The 18,900-nt window shown below is 45.7% G+C and overlaps 1 protein-coding gene across 10 annotated transcripts in view; it reads right to left on the reverse strand.

The window, feature by feature from the left end:
- TIAM1 (TIAM Rac1 associated GEF 1) overlaps positions 1-18,900 on the reverse strand; it is a 497,838-nt gene that overhangs the window by 263,846 nt on the left and 215,092 nt on the right. The window contains exon 1 of one of the 10 annotated variants that reach the window (XM_068270621.1): positions 6,798-6,887. The exons of the other annotated variants lie outside the window; for them this stretch is intronic. The gene's annotated coding sequence lies outside the window, so the exon portion shown is untranslated. Of the gene's footprint in view, positions 1-6,797; positions 6,888-18,900 lie in introns of those variants that run through there. 10 annotated transcript variants of the gene reach the window in all.

Raw genomic sequence — 18,900 nt, forward strand, 5'->3', positions numbered from 1 at the left:
TGAAAAAAGCAGGGCTGTGGAGTTGATACAAAAACTTCAACACCTAAGTTTATAAAACCACCGACTTCAAGTACCCAACACTGCTCCGACTCCACAGACCTTGCAGGGCTATGAAGTTGGTACAGAATACATCGATGACTTAAGGTGGCCATACACTCATCAGATTAGCAGCAGATAGATCATCAGATAGATTTCTTATCTATCTGATGTGTTTAGGAACATTTTTTACTAGGAATAGAATTCCAATAGATTTCAGTTTGAAATCTATTGAAAATCGATCTGATGGCATTTTTTTGCCATCAGATTTACATTAGGGACAATGCAAAATGATAAGTAATCTCAACAGATCGACCTGGATTTTCCACCCTGCCAGATCGATTGTAATCAATCGAAATCGGCCGCCAATCAATCGATCGGTCAACCGATGTGCAATCGATCAATCGATTTTGATCGATCAGCCAGAAAATCGGCTGAGTGTATGGGCCCCTTTAGTTTATTAATCCACGACCCAAACACCAAGTACCCAAAAATTGCTTTGATTCCTCGACTGTGACTCCACAGCCCTGAAAAGAAGCATAAAGGTGGCCATACACTTATAGATTTGCAGCAGATTTGACCATCAGATAGATTTCTGCCAGATGCCTGTCAAGTTGAATCTGACAGGAATCTATCTGATGTGTGCCACACACTAGGAACAGATTTCCAATAGTTTTCAGAATGAAATCTATTGGAAATCTATCTAAATGAGATTTCCCATCCCGTCAGAGAGATCAAATCGATCAATAGCTTTTATAGAATTGATTTCCAAACGATCAATCGATTCAATAGAATCGACCGATCGCTGAAATCGACCAGTGTATGGGCCCCTTAAAGAGACCTTGTAACAAAAAAAGTTCCCCTGGAGGGTACTCCCCTCAGGAGGGGACAGTCTCAGGGTCCCAATAAGGCTTCCCCCTCCCCTGTAGCTGTAGGCAGTCAAGCGCTGGCTCCCCCGCAGTGTCCCGGAATCCTCCCTCAACAAGCCTGACAAGCGCTGATTTATTTACCTTTCCTGGCTCCAGCGGGGGCGCTGTTGTGTCTTTCCGCACGGAGATAGGCGAAAATAGCCAATCTCCATCGCGTCCGCTCTACTGCGCAGGCGACTTGTGCCTGCACAGTAGAGCGGCCCGACAGCGATCGGCTATTTCCGCCTATCTCCGAGCGGAGAGCCGATACTGCGCCTGCGCTGGAGCCGGGAAGGTAAATATTTACATCCCCGCTGTTCGGGGAGCTTTATCGCTGCTGCCGTGAGACCGAGGAGGATGGGGGAAGCTTCAATAGGATCCGGAGGCTTCCCCACCCCAGGGGAGTACCACCCAGGGGAGGTTTCTCTCAGCACAGGTTTCTTTAAGGCTAGGTTCTTCATTGTGCTCCCTGTAACTGCAGGAACGCAGCGGGTAAGCAGTGCGGCTCATTATCCGCGGGTTGTGCCGGATACAGTGCAGCATACAGTGAATGAAAAGTATGCTTCCCTGTTTCTGTTACCATGTGCATTTTGCAGTGATGCAATGTGTTACAATGTTGCACTCCGTTACACTAACACACCCGCCACACTGTGCCCATCGCATAGGTGATGCAATGCAGCAGGGCAGGAATCGTCCGAGCAATTTTTGGGTATCTGAAGTCAGTCTGAGTATTTTTGTACCCACTCCATAGCCCTGCATTGCAGTGTGGTAAGCCAGGTTACAAAGCGGCAGTTAAGCCACAACGCAGCACTGTGAATATAGCCTACAACATCTGGCTGTCTTCAGTCAAGAATAATTCCTTAAAGCCACATCCCACAGCCCTTTGTTCCCTGCACTGTATAAATATATATAGTCTACCTGCGCCTTGTCTTCCCCTTCCTGATGATAATCCATAAATCAACATTAAAGTAAACAGTAAATTGCAGTGTGTAAATCAGGAGTCCCAGCTCTATAGAGAAGAATGCTCTCCTCAGATAAGCTTCCCTTCACCTCTCCCAGCAGTGTGGGCTGATCTCACTGCCTGGCCAGTGAATGGGGAGTCTATCAATGTCTGTCACACACAATCACACACAGAAATACAGGTCAGGCCAGAGGCGTGTGGCTACATGCAGGCCTTCTCAGTCACTGTGTTACACTGAGGCCTTCACAACACAGTCACTGCAGGACAGCCAGAGGAGGACTGACACCACAGAACATAGCAGATTAAACTGTACAATTATTATGTAAGGTATTTATATAGTGCTGACATCTTCTGCAGCACTTTACAGAGTACATAGCATGTCACTGACTGTCCCCCTCAGAGGAGCTCACAATCTAATCCTACCAGAGTCATAGTCTAATGTCCTGCCATATTATTATGTATTTGAATAGCACTGACATTTTCTGCAGCACTTTACAGAGTACATAGTCATGTCACTGACTGTCCCTCAGAGGAGCTCACGCTCTAATCTCCACCATAGCCAGTCTACTATTATTTAAAAAAAAAATCTAAAATGTTCCGTCTCATGTATAGTGCTGACATGCCTTATAAGACCTCTGCAGGCACAAAGACCAGAATCAGAGGACAGAAACGTTTTGTGGTGGGCCTGACAGTTCGAGATGCAGGTAATATACAGATATTTGAAATAAGACTCAACGCGGACCTAAACTGTGAATTCTTCGTTTAGAGAGAATGACAATTCCCCGGAGCAGCACTATCCCCCCTTCTACTTAATGCAGCAACACTTGATAGCTGTATGGAGGAAAAGCACCATGTCAGCTCCAGAAAATCCCATTATGTGGTTGGCACTGAATACTGTGCCCAAAGGCAAAACATGAATGCTTGCACAGAGACAGGCTTTTAGGGATGCCATTCCTGACTGTTTCTGCCCTGTCAGGCTGAGGTTTGGAGAGGTACTGTCACTTGCTGTGACTGACGCAATGCAGGTGACAAGCAATAGGCTGGCAGTGTACATACAAATGACTGCTTTGTACCTGCACACTCCTTGCCTCTCCCCCCTGCTCTCTCAGCAGGGCAGTACATGCAGTTCAGCTAAGCTTGCCATGCATTAGCTGTCACAAGCTGTAAGCACACTGACATCCACAACAATCCCAAACTATTATTTCAGCTGGCAAACAATGAAAACGTGTACACATGCTGCTAATGAACGTTGGTGAAGACAGAGCACTGTACATACATGCTGTTGGGTTATAGACCAGTGAATACTGCTCAATGGAGAGTGAAAAAGGGACAACTGGGTAGTCCAGCTTTCAGCAGGCAGGTTTAGTAGGGAAACTATGCACTACTCCACCCTCATTCATCAGTAGGACGGATCGCTAACCGACATCACAGGGCAGCTTTGTCTGTCCTAAATTCTCAGATGAGAAAGTGCAGAACAACTGTCTGATTCGAAGATTGTCTAGCTTGATTGTGAAGCTTCAAGTGAACCTGAAGTGAGGGGGATATGGAGGCTGCCATATTTATTTCCTATTAAACAGTGCAAGTTGCCTGGGAGTCCTGTTGATCTTCTGACATCAGCAGAGTCACAACCCTGAAACAAGTACGTGGCTAATTCAGTCAGACTTGAGTCAGAACATCTGACCTGCATGCTTGTTCAGGGCTATGGCTAACAGTATTCGAGGCAGAGCAAGCTATGCATCCGTGACATCACACAGCCCGTGGAGGAATGGCACAAACAATGGCATCCGCGGGGGAATCAGCATTGCTGGGAATAGCAGATGTGCCCGGCGGATCGCTCGGGGGTTTGGATATGGGGGGGGTCATTGGGTGCCATACACACCTGGTTGTTGGCTTTGGCAGCCAACTTGAAGTGGACCAGAACGCTTACACAGGACAGAAGGCAAACAGAGAAATGCACCCTGTATGTATTTAACCACTTTGCGTCCAGACCTTGTTTCCCACTTATGGACCAGAGCAGTTTTGACAGTTTAGCTATGTCGCTATTTAATCAGAAATAACTTTATCCCTACTTATGACACATAAATGATATATATATTGTTTTTTATGTTCCGGTCACAATTTATGGAGAGGATATTTGATTCTGAAATGATGTTACAGAGTGTATTTTTCACTATTAACTGAGAAAATAAAAGTATTTTTAATGGTAAAACTCAATCTCACTAGCTCAGGGAACATATATTCCCGTTCACCAATTAGTGCTGCATCAGATAGTGCCAGAAATGTGCACAGGAGCAAGCCCAATCCTGCCCAGCACTGCTTCTGCTACAAGACGTATATCTACTGACTCATGGCTTAGATGAAGTCACAAAGGACGTAGATATACTGAAGTGGTGGATAAAGTGGTTAAAGTGCTTAGCCTGTCTAAAGGCAGCCATACAGCCTGGTCGATTGCCACCAGATTGATCAGCAGATAGATCGCTCTGTGATTGAATCTGATCAAAGAGGGATCTATTGGCTGCCTACACTGCAAACAGATTTTGAATCGATTTCACTAGGAAATTGATTCACAATCTGTGGAGCTGCCGCTGCCCCCTGCATACATTACTTGATCCGGCCGACGTGAGTCCCCGCGGTCTCTTCTCTGCTATGGGCTCCAGCTTCACTTTACTTCCGGTCGGCGAAAGTTTATATAGTAGAGGGCGCTCTACTGTTTAAACTTCCCCCGACAGGAAGTAAGTGAAGCCAGCCGGGGACAGCGGGAACACGCGCCGGGCGGATCAGGTAATGTATTGTCACTAGCGTCGGTCGTCTGACATTCGAACGCTGCTATTGACGCACTCCCGACCCGCCGGCGATCGAGCGAAAATCTTCCACACTGATAGATCAACGGGATTGATCGTTTCGGACGGAAATCAGTCGAGCGGTCAGTGATCGAATCTGCTGTCTATCGGCGGGAAATCAAGTAAGTGTATAGCCACCTTAATTCCCCCTCATTTGTGTCTAATCACATGTTGTAATCTGATCTCTCCCATGTCACATGACTGCCTATGGCAGAGATGGCAGATAAGCCCATTTGAAAGCACTGGATGTTAACAATATGTCTGCTTCCATGAATCAGGAAGTCGAAACAGTAAAGATGTATTGTTGGATTTGCATCAGCTGTAACAAATACATGTTTTTGTTTAAAGTGGTTATTATGCTGTTGTGTATCTTTTAGAGCAGAGAGGAAGTTCTGAGTTCAGGTCCGCTTTAAGTGAGGCGTGTATATGAGGCTTAAACCATCCTTTGCATTAGTTCCAACTACATGGAAATGTGATGCAGCAGTAGGAACAACCACAATGGGGAAAACCGCCAAAACGAAAACCATGTGCGTTTTAAAGGTGATTGCCACTCCTGACATAGTCCAACCTTCAGTACGCGATACGCTGAAGCTTGTATGTGGTCCGGTGTTGATCCAAAGTTATATTAACAAAAGTTGTTTAGGTAATACTTCTAATGAGAAACTGTACAAGATTTCTTTACAAGATTCCAAAACTTTAGGTTTCTTCTCCAGTCATGATACAGAACCGGATCAGAAGCGTACAGATCTATTTCTCACATGCACCTGAATGAACTCTACTACTGAATGTGCAAGAATTCTCCTTCCTGACAGTGCCATTAAAGTGAACACAAGGCGAGAATAATATGGAAGTTGCCATATTTATTTCTTTGTAAACAATACCTGTTGCCTGGCAGCCCTGCTGATGTATTTGGCTGCAGTTGTGTCACAATTCCACCAGAAACAAGCATGCAGCTAATCTTGTCAGATCTGACAATATTGTCAGAAACAACTGATATACTGCATGCTTGTTCCGGGTCTATGGCTAAAATTATTATAGGCAGAGGATCAGCAGGATAGTCAGGCAATTTAGAAATAGATATGGCAGCCTCTATATAACTCTCACCTCGGTTCACTTTAAAGTGAAACTGAGGTACAGTAAGAGGGATATGGAGGCTGCCATTTGTATTTCACACAATACCTGTTATACAATACCTGTTGCCTGGAAGTCCATGAAGGTGATTGCCACTCCTGACATACTCCAACACGCAGTACGCAATATGCTGAAGTCTGTATGTGGTACAGTGTTATGGTGCATACACACGTCCAACTTTACGTCTGATTGTCGTTTAAACTGGCCGTTAGAATGTCTTGAAATGTCGAGTGAAACAACAAGCTGTTCAAACATGTACACACTAAACAACACAGCTGCTGATATGCTAATTTACCTAATTTACATGTCGTTAACTAACTTGATAATGGACAATGGACTGGATAGAACAATGGTCTAGATTAAACGACTGTTCAAACGACTATGTTTAAAGATGCGTACACACGCACTACTGTAAAGACCGACGGGTCCGTCAGACCCTCCAGCTGGGCGGGCGTTCCAGCGACAGTAGTGCGTGTGTACAGTCTGTCAGGCAGACTGATAAGGCTGTTATCAGTCCCTCAACAACGCGTACACACGTCCAACTTGTTGTTCAAACGACAAGTCGATTGAAAAAGTTGACCGTGTGTACGTAACTTTAGTCAAGGAAAAAAAATCCAAAGATATAACAAAAGTTGTTTAGGTGATGTCACTAATGAGTAACTGTATAAGATTTCAAAACTAAGTTTCAGTTTTCAGGCATGATACAGAACTGGATCAGAAGCGTACAAATCTATTTCTCACATGCACCTGAATGAACTCTACTACTGAAGAGAGTTCTCCTTCCTGACAGTCCTATTAAGCAATAAGTCCTGGTGTTCCTGGTGATAAAACAACGATTTCTGAGTAGGGAAGCCACCATGGACATAACACCAAGTACTCGCGTGAGTAAATCTCCATCGCCCTCCCCTTGTGGTTTCTTACCTGACTAGCTACTATCCCGTCAGGCTTATTCTCTCCTCAGCGTGGAGTTTGTAGCCCTGTTCCTGTGGCAGGGAGACTGGAGAGGAGCTGTGACATGCAAACAGCATCTGACAATACCCGGCCTGCCTGCCTCCTGTTCAGTCAAGGGAAAAAATGTGGTTTAGGTTGGGTGCCCTGCAGCAGGATATTACCATAGCCGAGATGAATGGTGGCCCTGGCAGGTCGCGCTGCTTTTGTTTTGATGTTCCACTTTCATTTCCCTTTACTAGCAGGAGACACATTATACAAGCTGAATCCCTCCGAGACAAAGCCTGTTCTTCCAGTATCGGGAATACGAGAAAACTTCTCTCAGCGCATGAATGCCGAGCTCCTCACGCTCACGTATAGATCTGCTGCTCCTCTCTCCGAACCTTCAGCTGTGGTGACACATTCCTTTCACCTAAGGAATAGTGCAAAAATGAAGCACCTCATTCCTTCAGAGGATCTTCCAACCCTAGTTCACGTCTTCATCACATCACGGCTGGACTATGCAATGCCATCTATGCAGACCTTCCAAAATAAAGACCTACACCGCCTCCAGCTAGTACAGAATGTTGCTGCAAGACTATTGTGGTGAATCCCCTTCCACAGTGTGATGTCAGGACCATGGTTCTGACATCACACTGTGGGAGCCTTGTTGCATTGTGGGAAAGAACAGCTGTTTCTAACTGCCAAAAAAGCAAGCACCATCTCCTTCCACTGACATCACCTGCAAGCCAGTATAAATGTGAGAATGTAAATCGGGCAGAGGAAAGATTTTACAATGGGCAAACACTGACTAAATCATTTATACATAATTATTGTAAAAATGAAGTACTTTTTTTAATTACATTATTTTCACTGGAGTTCCTCTTTAACAAACCAACCCTGGCATTTCCACATAACATCAATCCTTTGCTCACTACACAGACTACCCATAAAATGGAGTATCCTTTTAAAAATTTGCATGCCAACATTCAAATCCCTACACGACCCAGGCCCTGGATACGTGAAGGATTTGTTGCAACTGCGTCACACCTCCTCAGATCACAAGGATGCAATAACTTGACCACCCCCAAAGTTAAACATTCAAATCTTTGGAGCCATAGCTTTCTGTCATGCTGCCCCTACCCTGTGGAATGCCTTACCAAACTTAATGAAGACATCTCCAACCCTGGACACGTTTAAATAAAAAAACTGAAAAGCCACCAGCTTAGTCTGGCATTTATGACCACATAACTTTTCCCCCGTTCACTATGTCCTGATCTGAGACAAGCTTATGTGCTTTAGGGACTATGGGAGAGAAGCACTTTACAAATGTTCCACCGAGCCAAAGGGCCGGACCCACAGAGGCCGTCTCAGCCAAGGTTAGGAATCGCGGCCGTTCCTAAAGTGCAAGGCTAATGAAAGTGAATGCAGGTAATTCTGCACGATTGACCGCAGTTTCCCCACATTGCCATCGCGGGTCCTGCAGCATTTTTGGAGAATACAAAATATAGAACTGCAAAATCACCTCACAAAATGATTTAACTACCCAGAACCACAAAAAAATTGCAATCTCTAGTATGAAATTAAAAATCACTTCAAAAGCACAACAAATTGCTCTGAAAAACGCAGCAAACTTTATCACCAAAAGCACTCCGTGATCGTGGTCACAGGTCACGCTTTCCAGCCCTAAAGCCCAAATATATCTTATCGCAATTTCATAGCTCCCAACTGTCCCTTTTTTGGAGGGACAGTCCCTCTTTGGGAGCCTTGTCCCTCTGTCCCTCATTTGTCCCTCTTTCTATGTAAATATATACATTTCTCTGCTAAAAATGTGTTTGATTGAATCTTTATTCCCATCCTTTAAATTGGTATATTACGAATTTTAAAATGTTACTATGAAGGAAAATGAACCAGGATAGAAAGGACCAATGTGGTTTGAATAATAAAACAACATATTTTTCTTATGAAATCTTTATGGCATGGGTAACTAGGGGTGTGATGGGTGCGTGATCAGGGGTGTGGCTTAAGTGTCCCGGTTTCTCATGTCAAAAAGTTGGGAGGTATGCAATTGGGCAGAGCCAGATCATCCACAAGACAATCCTAGGCAGTTGCCTAGGGCACAGAGAGAGTCTAGGGGCCTGGTGGATGCTAAGCCCCCACCAAATTTAACTAAAATACGACAGCTGATCATCAGCAGTGGGCAAAAACTGCTATCTTGCCTGGGCCCCTATATCATCATAAAGCATTTCTGCAATTGGGGTGCCCATATCTTGCAGAGATATGAAGGAATGGTTTGCATGGCTCCGCCCACTGTCATGATAGGAGGGTAAATCCCTTGCTTTTGTGATCTGTGTTGAAGTGATGTGATCGCGGCTGGATGGTGTAATGGTTAAGGGCTCTGCCTCTGACACAGGGGACCAGGGTTTGAATCTCGGCTCTGCCTGTTCAGTAAGCCAGCACCTATTCAGTGGGAGACCTTAGGCAAGACTCCATAACACTGCTACTGCCTATAGAGCGCGTCCTAGTGGCTGCAGCTCTGGCGCTTTGAGTCCGCCAGGAGAAAAAGCACGATATAAATATTATTTGTCTTGACTTGATTTAGGTAGCTGCTGCTGCCGGTGAGATGAAACGAATATACAGCTAGAGACAGGTGACCTCACTGGGTATACAGCTCAGTCATCTATCAGTGAGTCCCCTCCTGAGGCCTGGCTAGTGAGTGACACAGGAATCTCAGGCTGCAGGTAGTCTCAGGTGTCAGCCCAATACAAATACACCGCTGCCTGCAGCAACACTGCTCTCATCCCCTGCTCTGCAGTCACACAGGTCAGTCACTGCATTCAGAGAGGCCTCCTGGGAAAACTCATCCAGGCTTTGTTGACGTTCCCTTCTAAGTAACCCAAATCCTGTATCATCAGCTGTCCTATACTAACATGATGCATAGGCAGTCCTGACGTCTCACTGTGCTCAGCCTCCATTTGTTTCTTGCTGCTGTAGCCCCTATTTGGAGATCTGACTGGGAGCGGTCAGAGTATGTACAGTCCTCGCAACCCCATACGACCCTGCACAGCAACTATGGGCCCGGCGACAGCCACTGCGCACAATTGTACAAGTGAGGGCATTCGGATGGAGTGTGCATGCACCCTGGACATCCCAAATAGAGGCTACAATGGTACAGAGGGGAAATCAAACACTTAAAGAGGAACTCCAGTGAAAAAGTGCTTAATTTTTACAATAATTATGTATAAATGATTTAGTCAGTGTTTGCCCATCGTAAAATCTTTCCTCTCCCTGATTTACATTTATCACATGGTGACATTTTACTGTTGGCAGGTGATGTCAGTGGAAAGAGATGATGCTTGCGTTTTTGGCAGTTGGAAACAGCTCCTAACAACTGGTATTTCCCACAATGCAACAAGGCTCCCATAGTGTGATGTCAGAACCATGGTCCTGACATCACACTATAGGAGGGGTTTCACCACAATATCAGCCATACAGAGCCCCAGGTGATCAGTTTTACAATGATCCAATTTTACAATAAGCAAAATAGTCCCGAAACTCAAGAGGGGGGGGTTAACTCACCTAGGCTGCTACCTCCCTTCCAATGCGCTCCACGCTGTATTCCTTCTGCTGACACTCCAGTCTTCACAGCCAAAGTTATGGATTAGATGGAGGAAGTGTCAGAAGGTGAAACGTGTTGTGGAGTGCATTGGAAAGGAGGAAGTGGCCCACGCAAGTTAACCCTTGCTTACACAGCCCATACTTCTGGCATGTTCCAGGACTATTTAGATTTTTGTGAAATTGTTCTTGCTCATTCCTTGCAAGGCGACAGTGCTATCCACTATGGACTATGCCATTACTCGCACACTTTAAGAATAACGTAATCTCCCTACAGGCATTATTTCACATTAGAATAAAGCTGGGGGGGAGGGGGGGGTTAAGGGGAATCATAAACAACTATTTTCACTGTCAAATGTCTGCTGGCTCTAAGTACATTTTTAGTGATGTGAATTGTTCAAGTTTTATAAAGGCATAATAGGTATACTACTCTTGCTTTGCATGGCTCAGCCATCATTTAATGTCTGTAGACAGCTTTACCCACCGCCAGAAAAACACACACATCCCAAGAGCCTCTCAATCTGCCCCTCAGACACTCTCCAATGTGACACGCCAGTGAAAGACGACTTTATGATTTAAACAGCAATTAACGATGCTCTGTAAAAGCCACGGCCTTTCCACATATTTCCGAGTGATAAAAAGTCTCTAGGACGACCGCTAGCCGCCTGTCAGATTCCAGCCGCTGCTGAGTAAACTTCAGAGACTGGGGGGCTGCACCACACCACAGACACAGCGCTGCCCAATGCAGATGTGAAGACTGACACGCCACAGCAACTAGTGTGCAACTAGAGTGTAACAACTGCTGGCAACTGCACCACAGACACAGCCCTGTCCAATGCAGAGTACAGCTCAGACTGGGGGCCGCACCAAACCACAGACACTGCGCTGCCCAATGCATTGGTGTAGACTCTGACACACAACAGCAACTAGTTTATAACTAGAATGTAACAGCTGCACCACACCAGGCACAGTGATGCCTAATGCAGATGTCACTACCGTGTCCCTTAGCCCATTAGCAGTTTCAACAGAGCTCTCTCGTTGGAGATAAGTGCACTGCTCAGTTGGCAGAACTCATTGTGCTGTAAATTCTTGGAATGCTTTGATCTCTCTGCGCTAGCAGAAAATATAAAAACTGAAAGCAGAAGTCCTCTGTTATTGTCTCACACTGCCCCCTAGTGACAAGTGGTCATAAATACACAATACAGCATTACTACCGGTAATTAGAAGCAAGGAAACCGAAGATGTCATGCAAGGAATAAAAAAAAAATGCAAAAAAATTGTTCTGGAGCACTTGCAAGCCTCTAAATAAATTGGCTCCTTAAGGGTTAAAGCACTAAGTATTACAAACCCTAAGCTATTCTTCACAGACACAAGGATCAGGTATTGCTAGTTAAATCCTTTGAAAAATAAATAAAAATATAAATACTTTCAGCATCAATCAGCCTCTGATTAAACAATTTCATGGGCCACAGATACACTATTGTCTCAATCTGAATGGTTCTCCTAGTGATAATTACACCCTTCTTATCTGTAATAACCTGGGTTATCCTCTATCAGGGGACCAGGACAAGGTCAGACATCACTTGCTGGAGACCAGCACTCTGCACCAGCAGAAGGAACAATGTGTGTCAGAGCAGCCCAGGGTGTTTACAGCAAGGTATCAATGTCTCATTATGCATAATGCAGGTCTGAGGGAGAGAACCTTATCCTATTGTGTGTGTGCACACCAGGCCTTGTATTCACTGCTGTCAGGGCTCTGCACTTGATTAAAGTCATTGGCTGATAAATTGCCATGTTATCTCAGGAGCGCAGGACACCCTGAGGAGCACAATGCACCAGAGGGAGGAAAGTGACTAACCGGTAATCTCCATAATGAAAAAATAAACACTTATCCTGGGCTATTGGGCTGCTGCATTCCAATGTGAGGACAGAAAGGGAACCTGAGTGGATTTAGGCAGGGGCGTAGCAATAGGGGGTGCAGAGGTAGCGACCGCATCGGGGCCCTTGGGCCAGAGGGGCCCCGAAGGGCTCTCCCTCATCTGCATTATTACCTCTCTATTGGTCCTGTGCTCATAATAATCATTTCTATAGATGCTGTGAATAGTAGTAATCACTAACAAACTGTTTCCCAGCCTCTTCTTGCACCCCTGACACTGTAGTTGCCATTGGCAGGTTTTGGCATGCCGTATCAATTGTTATGTATAGAGTGCTTGGGGGGCCCCATGTAAAACTTGCATCGGGGCCCACAGCTCCTTAGCTACACCACTGGATTTAGGTTCGATTGACTTGTAATAAAAAAAACCTACCTGAGGTGGACCATGTGGGCACAAAGGAGTAAAGCATGTATGTAAACCAACCATCTCCTAAACGAGCCTTGTTCGGTGTGGAGAATAAAGGTGGCCATACAGCTAGAGATTTTGGTGGCCAAGAGACAGATCCCTCTCTGATCAAACCTGGTTGGAGAGAGGTCTATTGGCCACCATAAACCACAGGCCGGTTCCCGATTTCCACATAAAATCTCTCTGGAATTGGCCTCCTGACACCACATCCGCTGCCTCGGTTGCTGACCCCCTAGACCATATATGTCAAACTCTGGCCCGCGGGCCAAATCTGGCCCTCAGAGCCATTAAATTTGGCCCTCAGGTGGTTTCCCCACTTTGCATTATGTTTGGCCCACTATAGACCACCAGGGAAGCTATATTGGAGGTGAAGCCCCTGATCACCAGGGAAGCCATATGGGGAGGGAGGGGCAAAGCACTAAACACTAGAGAACTGTAAAGGGGAGGGTGGGGGCCTCTAGACACCAGGGAACTGTATAGGGGTTGGATGGGGCCAATAGAAACCAGGGAACTTTATAAGGGAGGAAGGTGGCCAGTAGACATTGAGGTTGGCCCGCGACTAGTGGCCCGACATTAACTTGACATTTGAGTTCGATACCCCTGCCCTAGAGTAACTGTGCCCCCCTGTGTGTGTGGCATTTATACATTTCCGGTCCACTTTCGCCCACCGCAGTGCCCAGGCATCTTCTGCTTCCTCCATGTACGCCTCACACGCTGCCAGTGTATTGCACGTGGCACATATGTGATGTCAAAAGATGCAGATCTGTGGAGCTGCCTCATCTGTGACGAATCACAACTGTAATGTCATCTCTCAAGTCAGCTGGCTGCCTCAGCAGAGCAGCTAATTTCTTAACACAGGATGTTAACATGTCTGCTTCCATGAAAGCAGGAAGTAGACACTACAGATTTATTGCAGGTTTTGTATCAGCTGTAATAAAGATTTTTTTTTCTTTAAAGCTTATTATGCTGTTGCTTATCTTTTAGAGCAGAAAGGAAGTTCTGAGTTCAGATCTGCTTTAAGCCCCACATACTGTAGTGAGGGCATTCCCAGTCATGGTAGATCTCTGTATCTGCCATGACCCCAGCGCTCTGGAGACAGTGACACTGCACATTCAGCAACCAGCATAAAGCTGAGAACCTGTCAGGTGCATCCTGTAAACACTCCACCATCACTGAACACAGGCAGCTGCCGCCACAGTTGTCATGGAGGAGGGCAACACGTGACTGAAGCGTGCGCTGCTGGTGTGGTTGGCCTGGAGTCCTATCAGAAGACAGCAGAGTGTGTGCATCTTATGCTGGGAATACACGGCTCGATTCTGAGCTGATAAGATGGCTCGAATGATAATTTCCGACACATCCGATCTCCGGCCCGATCGTTTCCACGCTCGATTCTGCATTGAGGACAATGGAAAAAGATAAGAAAAATGAGCGGAAGATAACAGAATCGCTTGCAGAATCGAGCGGGAAAATCGAGCCGTGTATGCCCACCATAAAACTCAGACGTCCATTTCAATTTAGATAAGAGTTGATAAAAGATTCTGCTTTTCATTCGTGGTCCGTCTGAGAAGGCCCCCCCCCCCCCCCCACTTCCTGTTCCTGAGACATAAAATGACCCAAATTCCCTTTACAGCTGTCACCTAAATGGAAACTGGAGATAAATGCTCAGAGTAGCATCTGTGACAGGACGCTCTCCTACAGCACTGATTTTCATCCGATTCGATAACTATTGAATTGGATGGTTGATCGGCCACCAAATCGGTAGATGTATGGGCAGCTTTAGGGCCTGTTTTTACTAAGTGCGAATTTGCAATGCAAATTTTTGCATTGAAAATGTAACCAGTAAATGTCAACGGATTCATTTCCATTAAAAGGGAATTTTTCCATGCAGCGCGGTGCAGAAGAAACATGGACGGCATGCTGTAGATTTCTGCACCACGCGGGGAAAACTTATGCAAAATGTAATACTCTATTGGAAATAGACCCTAACCGTAGTGGGTTACCGCTGTCGCCTTGTAGCACTGTGTTCCCAGCTCAAACCCCAGCCAGGGCAATATCTGCATGTAGTTTGTATGTTCTCCCCATGTCTGTGTGGGTTTTCTCCGGGCACTCTGGTTTCCTCCCACATGCCAAAAACATACAGATTCCCCCTCAATTGGCCCTAGACTGAGGTACATGCACTACATGATACATACATAGACATAAGACTATGGTAGGGATTAGATTGTGAGCCCCTCTGAGGGACAGTTAGTGACAATATGCTCTGTACAGCGCTGCGGATGATTGCGCTACATAAATACTAAATAATAATAGACTCTGGACAAGCATGAAGATCAGAGGTTTCTGACAATAAAAAAATCTGACAAGATTAGCTGCATGCTTGTTTCAACAGTGTGATTCAGTCTCAACTGCAGCCAAAGAGATCAGCAGGACTGCCAGGCAACTGGTATAGTTTAATCTCCCTGCCGTTCTAAAAATGTGCTGCACACGGCAGGGAGGATGGTTTTTTTGCATTTTTTTTTCTTTTTAGCATGTAGCTAGCCTAGCGCTAGCTACATGCTTCCCCCCTCCCTGCGGCGTCCCCCCGTATGCGCCAATCGCCGCCGGCGCATATGCCCATCCGGAAATCCCGTTCTGAACGGGATTTCCATGAGGGCTTCCCCCGTCGCCATGGCAACGGGCGCGATGACGTCACCGACGTCGTGACGTCAGAGGGAGTCCCGATCCACCCCTCAGTGCTACTTGGCACTGATTGGCCAGGCAGTGCATAGGTCTCGGGGAGGGGGGCACCCTCTGATGCGGCGGGTAGCGGCGAATCGGCATGGAGTGGCGGCGATCGTAAGTGACACGCAGCTAGCAAAGTGCTAGCTGCGTGTCTAAAAAAAAATTATGCAAATCGGCCCAGCAGGGCCTGAGGAATCCTCCGAGGCAGGTTACCCCGAGATGAGCTTGGGATAACCGGCAAGGAGGTTGAAAGGAAATAACTATGGAAGCCTCCATATTGCTCTGGCTTCAGGTTCCCATTAATTATTTTGATGACCTAAGCGGTCGTCATCCTGTCAGAGAATAGGGGCAACTCTACAGGCAATTTTTCTGTACCACGAAAGTGAGAAATAGTGGTTAAAAAAACAGCAGTATTAGTAGTTTATTTTAAATGTCCCTTTGACAACAACAAAAAAAAATCAAAAACAAAACAGTATTTTATCATTAAAATTATAATTTTGGGATGGGAGTGGGCTTCCTGTGGGGGGGTAAGTGAGCTCCCCTCCCCCGCCGCCACACACTCACGTCCATCAACTTCATTTCAATACAGCCGAGTGACATTCCACAAGACTCAGCCGCCACTTGAAGTGTTTGACGAGCTCTTTAATAACCTAACCCCCAATTTTCCTCACGCAACACCAATTACCATTTTCTCATCTCGCGTCCATTACACGGAATATTTTCCTGAAAAGCTCATTCATATTAGAGCACGGGCAGTTTTGTGCCTGTGACAATGTCCCAACACGCCACAGCATTCCAGCATGAGTGAGTAACAATGACGGCGTGTTTATATTCCGGGGAAACAAGGGCCAGGCTGGGTGCATAACCTTCCATCTTCTGCAGGCTCCCAGCAATGTGTACGCGGCCCACACACCATGCCACGGCTGCACCAGGGGGGCGGGCAGGGCAAGCAACGAGTTTCACTGCCAATACGCTGTACAGTGCCAAGGGATCCTCTAACAGCTGGCAGCTTCGCTCTCCCTCATGTGCTCCAAGTCATTTCTGCCTGCTCAGCAGAGAACAAGGGACACACCAAAAGTTTCCCAGCCTACCGATTCGATATCCCATTGCCTGTAAAACAACTAAGGCTAGGGCAGCACGGTGGTGTAATAGTTAGCGCTCTCACCTTGCAGTGCTGGGTTGCCGGTTCGAATTCCAGCCAGGTCAACATCTGCAAGGAGTTTGTATGTTCTCCCCGTGTGTGTGTGTGTGGGTTTCCTCTGGGTACTCCGGTTTCCTCCCACATCCCAAAAACATACAGATAAGTTAATTGGCTTCCCCCCAAATTGGCCCTAGATTATGATACATGCACTACATGATGCATACATAAACATACGACACATGGTAGGGATTAGATTGTGGGCCCTCAGAGGGATTCAGTGACAATACAATGTACTCTGTACAGTGCTGCAGAAGATGTTGGCGCTATATAAATACTAAATAATAATAATAATAATGTTACACTCACACAGGTCCGCTTTAATTGGGTATTTGATGGATTATTGCAGTGCAGTATTTTTGAAGATGGTGTCATTATAGTTAGCGGTGAACAATAAATAGCTCCGCTGCTCATAATTGAAATTAGCTATGACTGGAAGACACCAAGACAAGACAAAACCTTTATATTGTGCTTTTCTCCTGGCGGACTCAAAGCCCCAGAGCTGCAGCCACTGGGACACGCTCTATAGGCAGTAGCAGTGTTAGGGAGGCTTGCCTGAGGTCCCCTACTGAATAGGTGCTGGCTTACTGAACAGGGAGAGCCGAGATTTGAACCCTGGTCTTCCGTGTCAGAGGCAGAGCCCTTAACCATTACATTATCCAGCCACATTTATTTAAATTTAGGTATTTATATAACGCTGACATATTAAGCAGCACTGTACATTATCTTGTCACTTGCTGTCCCTCAGAGCAGCTTACAATCCAATCCCTACCATAGTTATATATCTATGTATGTATATGATAATACACTGTACAGTGCAGGTTCAGCATAGAACGAGGCACAATGTACTTGAATAATGAATTTGCTACTTGTCACGATAACTAGTATAAAGTTACTAGCTGAATAGCTTTTCTTGCAGTACCAGCATTAATACAACTAGCCATTGGTTTCTATGACACTCTACAGCTTAGCACTGCAGTGTGAAAGGCAGGACAAACCATGGACAGAGCACAGGGGGGGATGGGGTGGTGCATTCCAAACAAAGACTAGAGGAAGAGTCCTGTATTCTACCAAAGAGCTAACCTCCAACCACACAAGCCGGTCTCTTCACCATGACCAGCCTGGCACTAGCAGACTAGACTTATCACCTTGGCAGAGGTTATACATAGGAAACAACACACTGCTAAATAAACACATAAAAACAAAACAAGCAGTGTTCACATCAAAACAGGATTCTGCAGAGTCAGCAAAACTAAAAGGGGTAGAAAGACCATCAGTTACGACTGCATAAATCTCTGCCCAAGTTACACAGTAATTCATCCATAATCTGGACAACCCAGAAGACTGTATTATGTCACATAATTCAACAGAGGGCAACAAGCCAGAGTTCAGTAAACCCAACCAAACTTAAAGTGGATCCGACAAACTTTTACTCATTGCATAATTGTGTTCCTTTCATATAGTTTATAGGGCATTCCCCAAGCCAAATACTTTTTTTTTGTTTTGTTTTTGTTTTAATACTCGAATTTACTATTAACTAAACAAGCCAGTTATGCAAACTCATCCCTTTAAATACGGACACTTATGAATTACACATGTCTTGTGGCTAGTTAGAGGCAATTTAGGCACTGATTATGTGTGAGAAGCCCCAGAACCTGTATAACTTAGATGTGTCCGTATTTAAAGGGATGAGTTGGATACCCTGAAACAAGCCTCGCCCACAGCTTCCCCAGAAATCCTTGGTAGCAAGGGCTTATGGGAGCTCAGTCTGGGAAGCAGGAGGAGGAGGTTACTAGCCAGAGATTTCAGTGGCACAGGGGAGGAGGAGAGGGGACTGAAGTTTTCACAGGCTGAGGGCTGGAGATGCAGAGCAGCTTGCCTGTGTGTAATGATGACAAACGGAACATGGCCGCTCATTGTATCACAGGAATAAATAATCATAAACTGTTGAAGCAATTTGCAGCTAGATTTGCTGTGTAAACTATCTAAACTTTAGATAAGATATATAGACAAGTTACTTGCTATAGTTCGTATTTCATCTTGGATCCGCTTTAAAGGGAACCTGAAGTGAGAGGGCTATGGGGGCTGACATATTTACTTAATTTAAAGAGAACCTGAGCAGAAGCTCTGGTTCAAAACGAGATACTGTATATTCCTGCGTAGAAGACTACTTTTTAACCCTTGAAAATCTTCTGAGAAGTTGGGAGTCTTCTTATACGCCGGG

This window comes from Hyperolius riggenbachi, chromosome 2, assembly GCF_040937935.1.
Source record: "Hyperolius riggenbachi isolate aHypRig1 chromosome 2, aHypRig1.pri, whole genome shotgun sequence".
NCBI lineage: Eukaryota > Metazoa > Chordata > Amphibia > Anura > Hyperoliidae > Hyperolius > Hyperolius riggenbachi.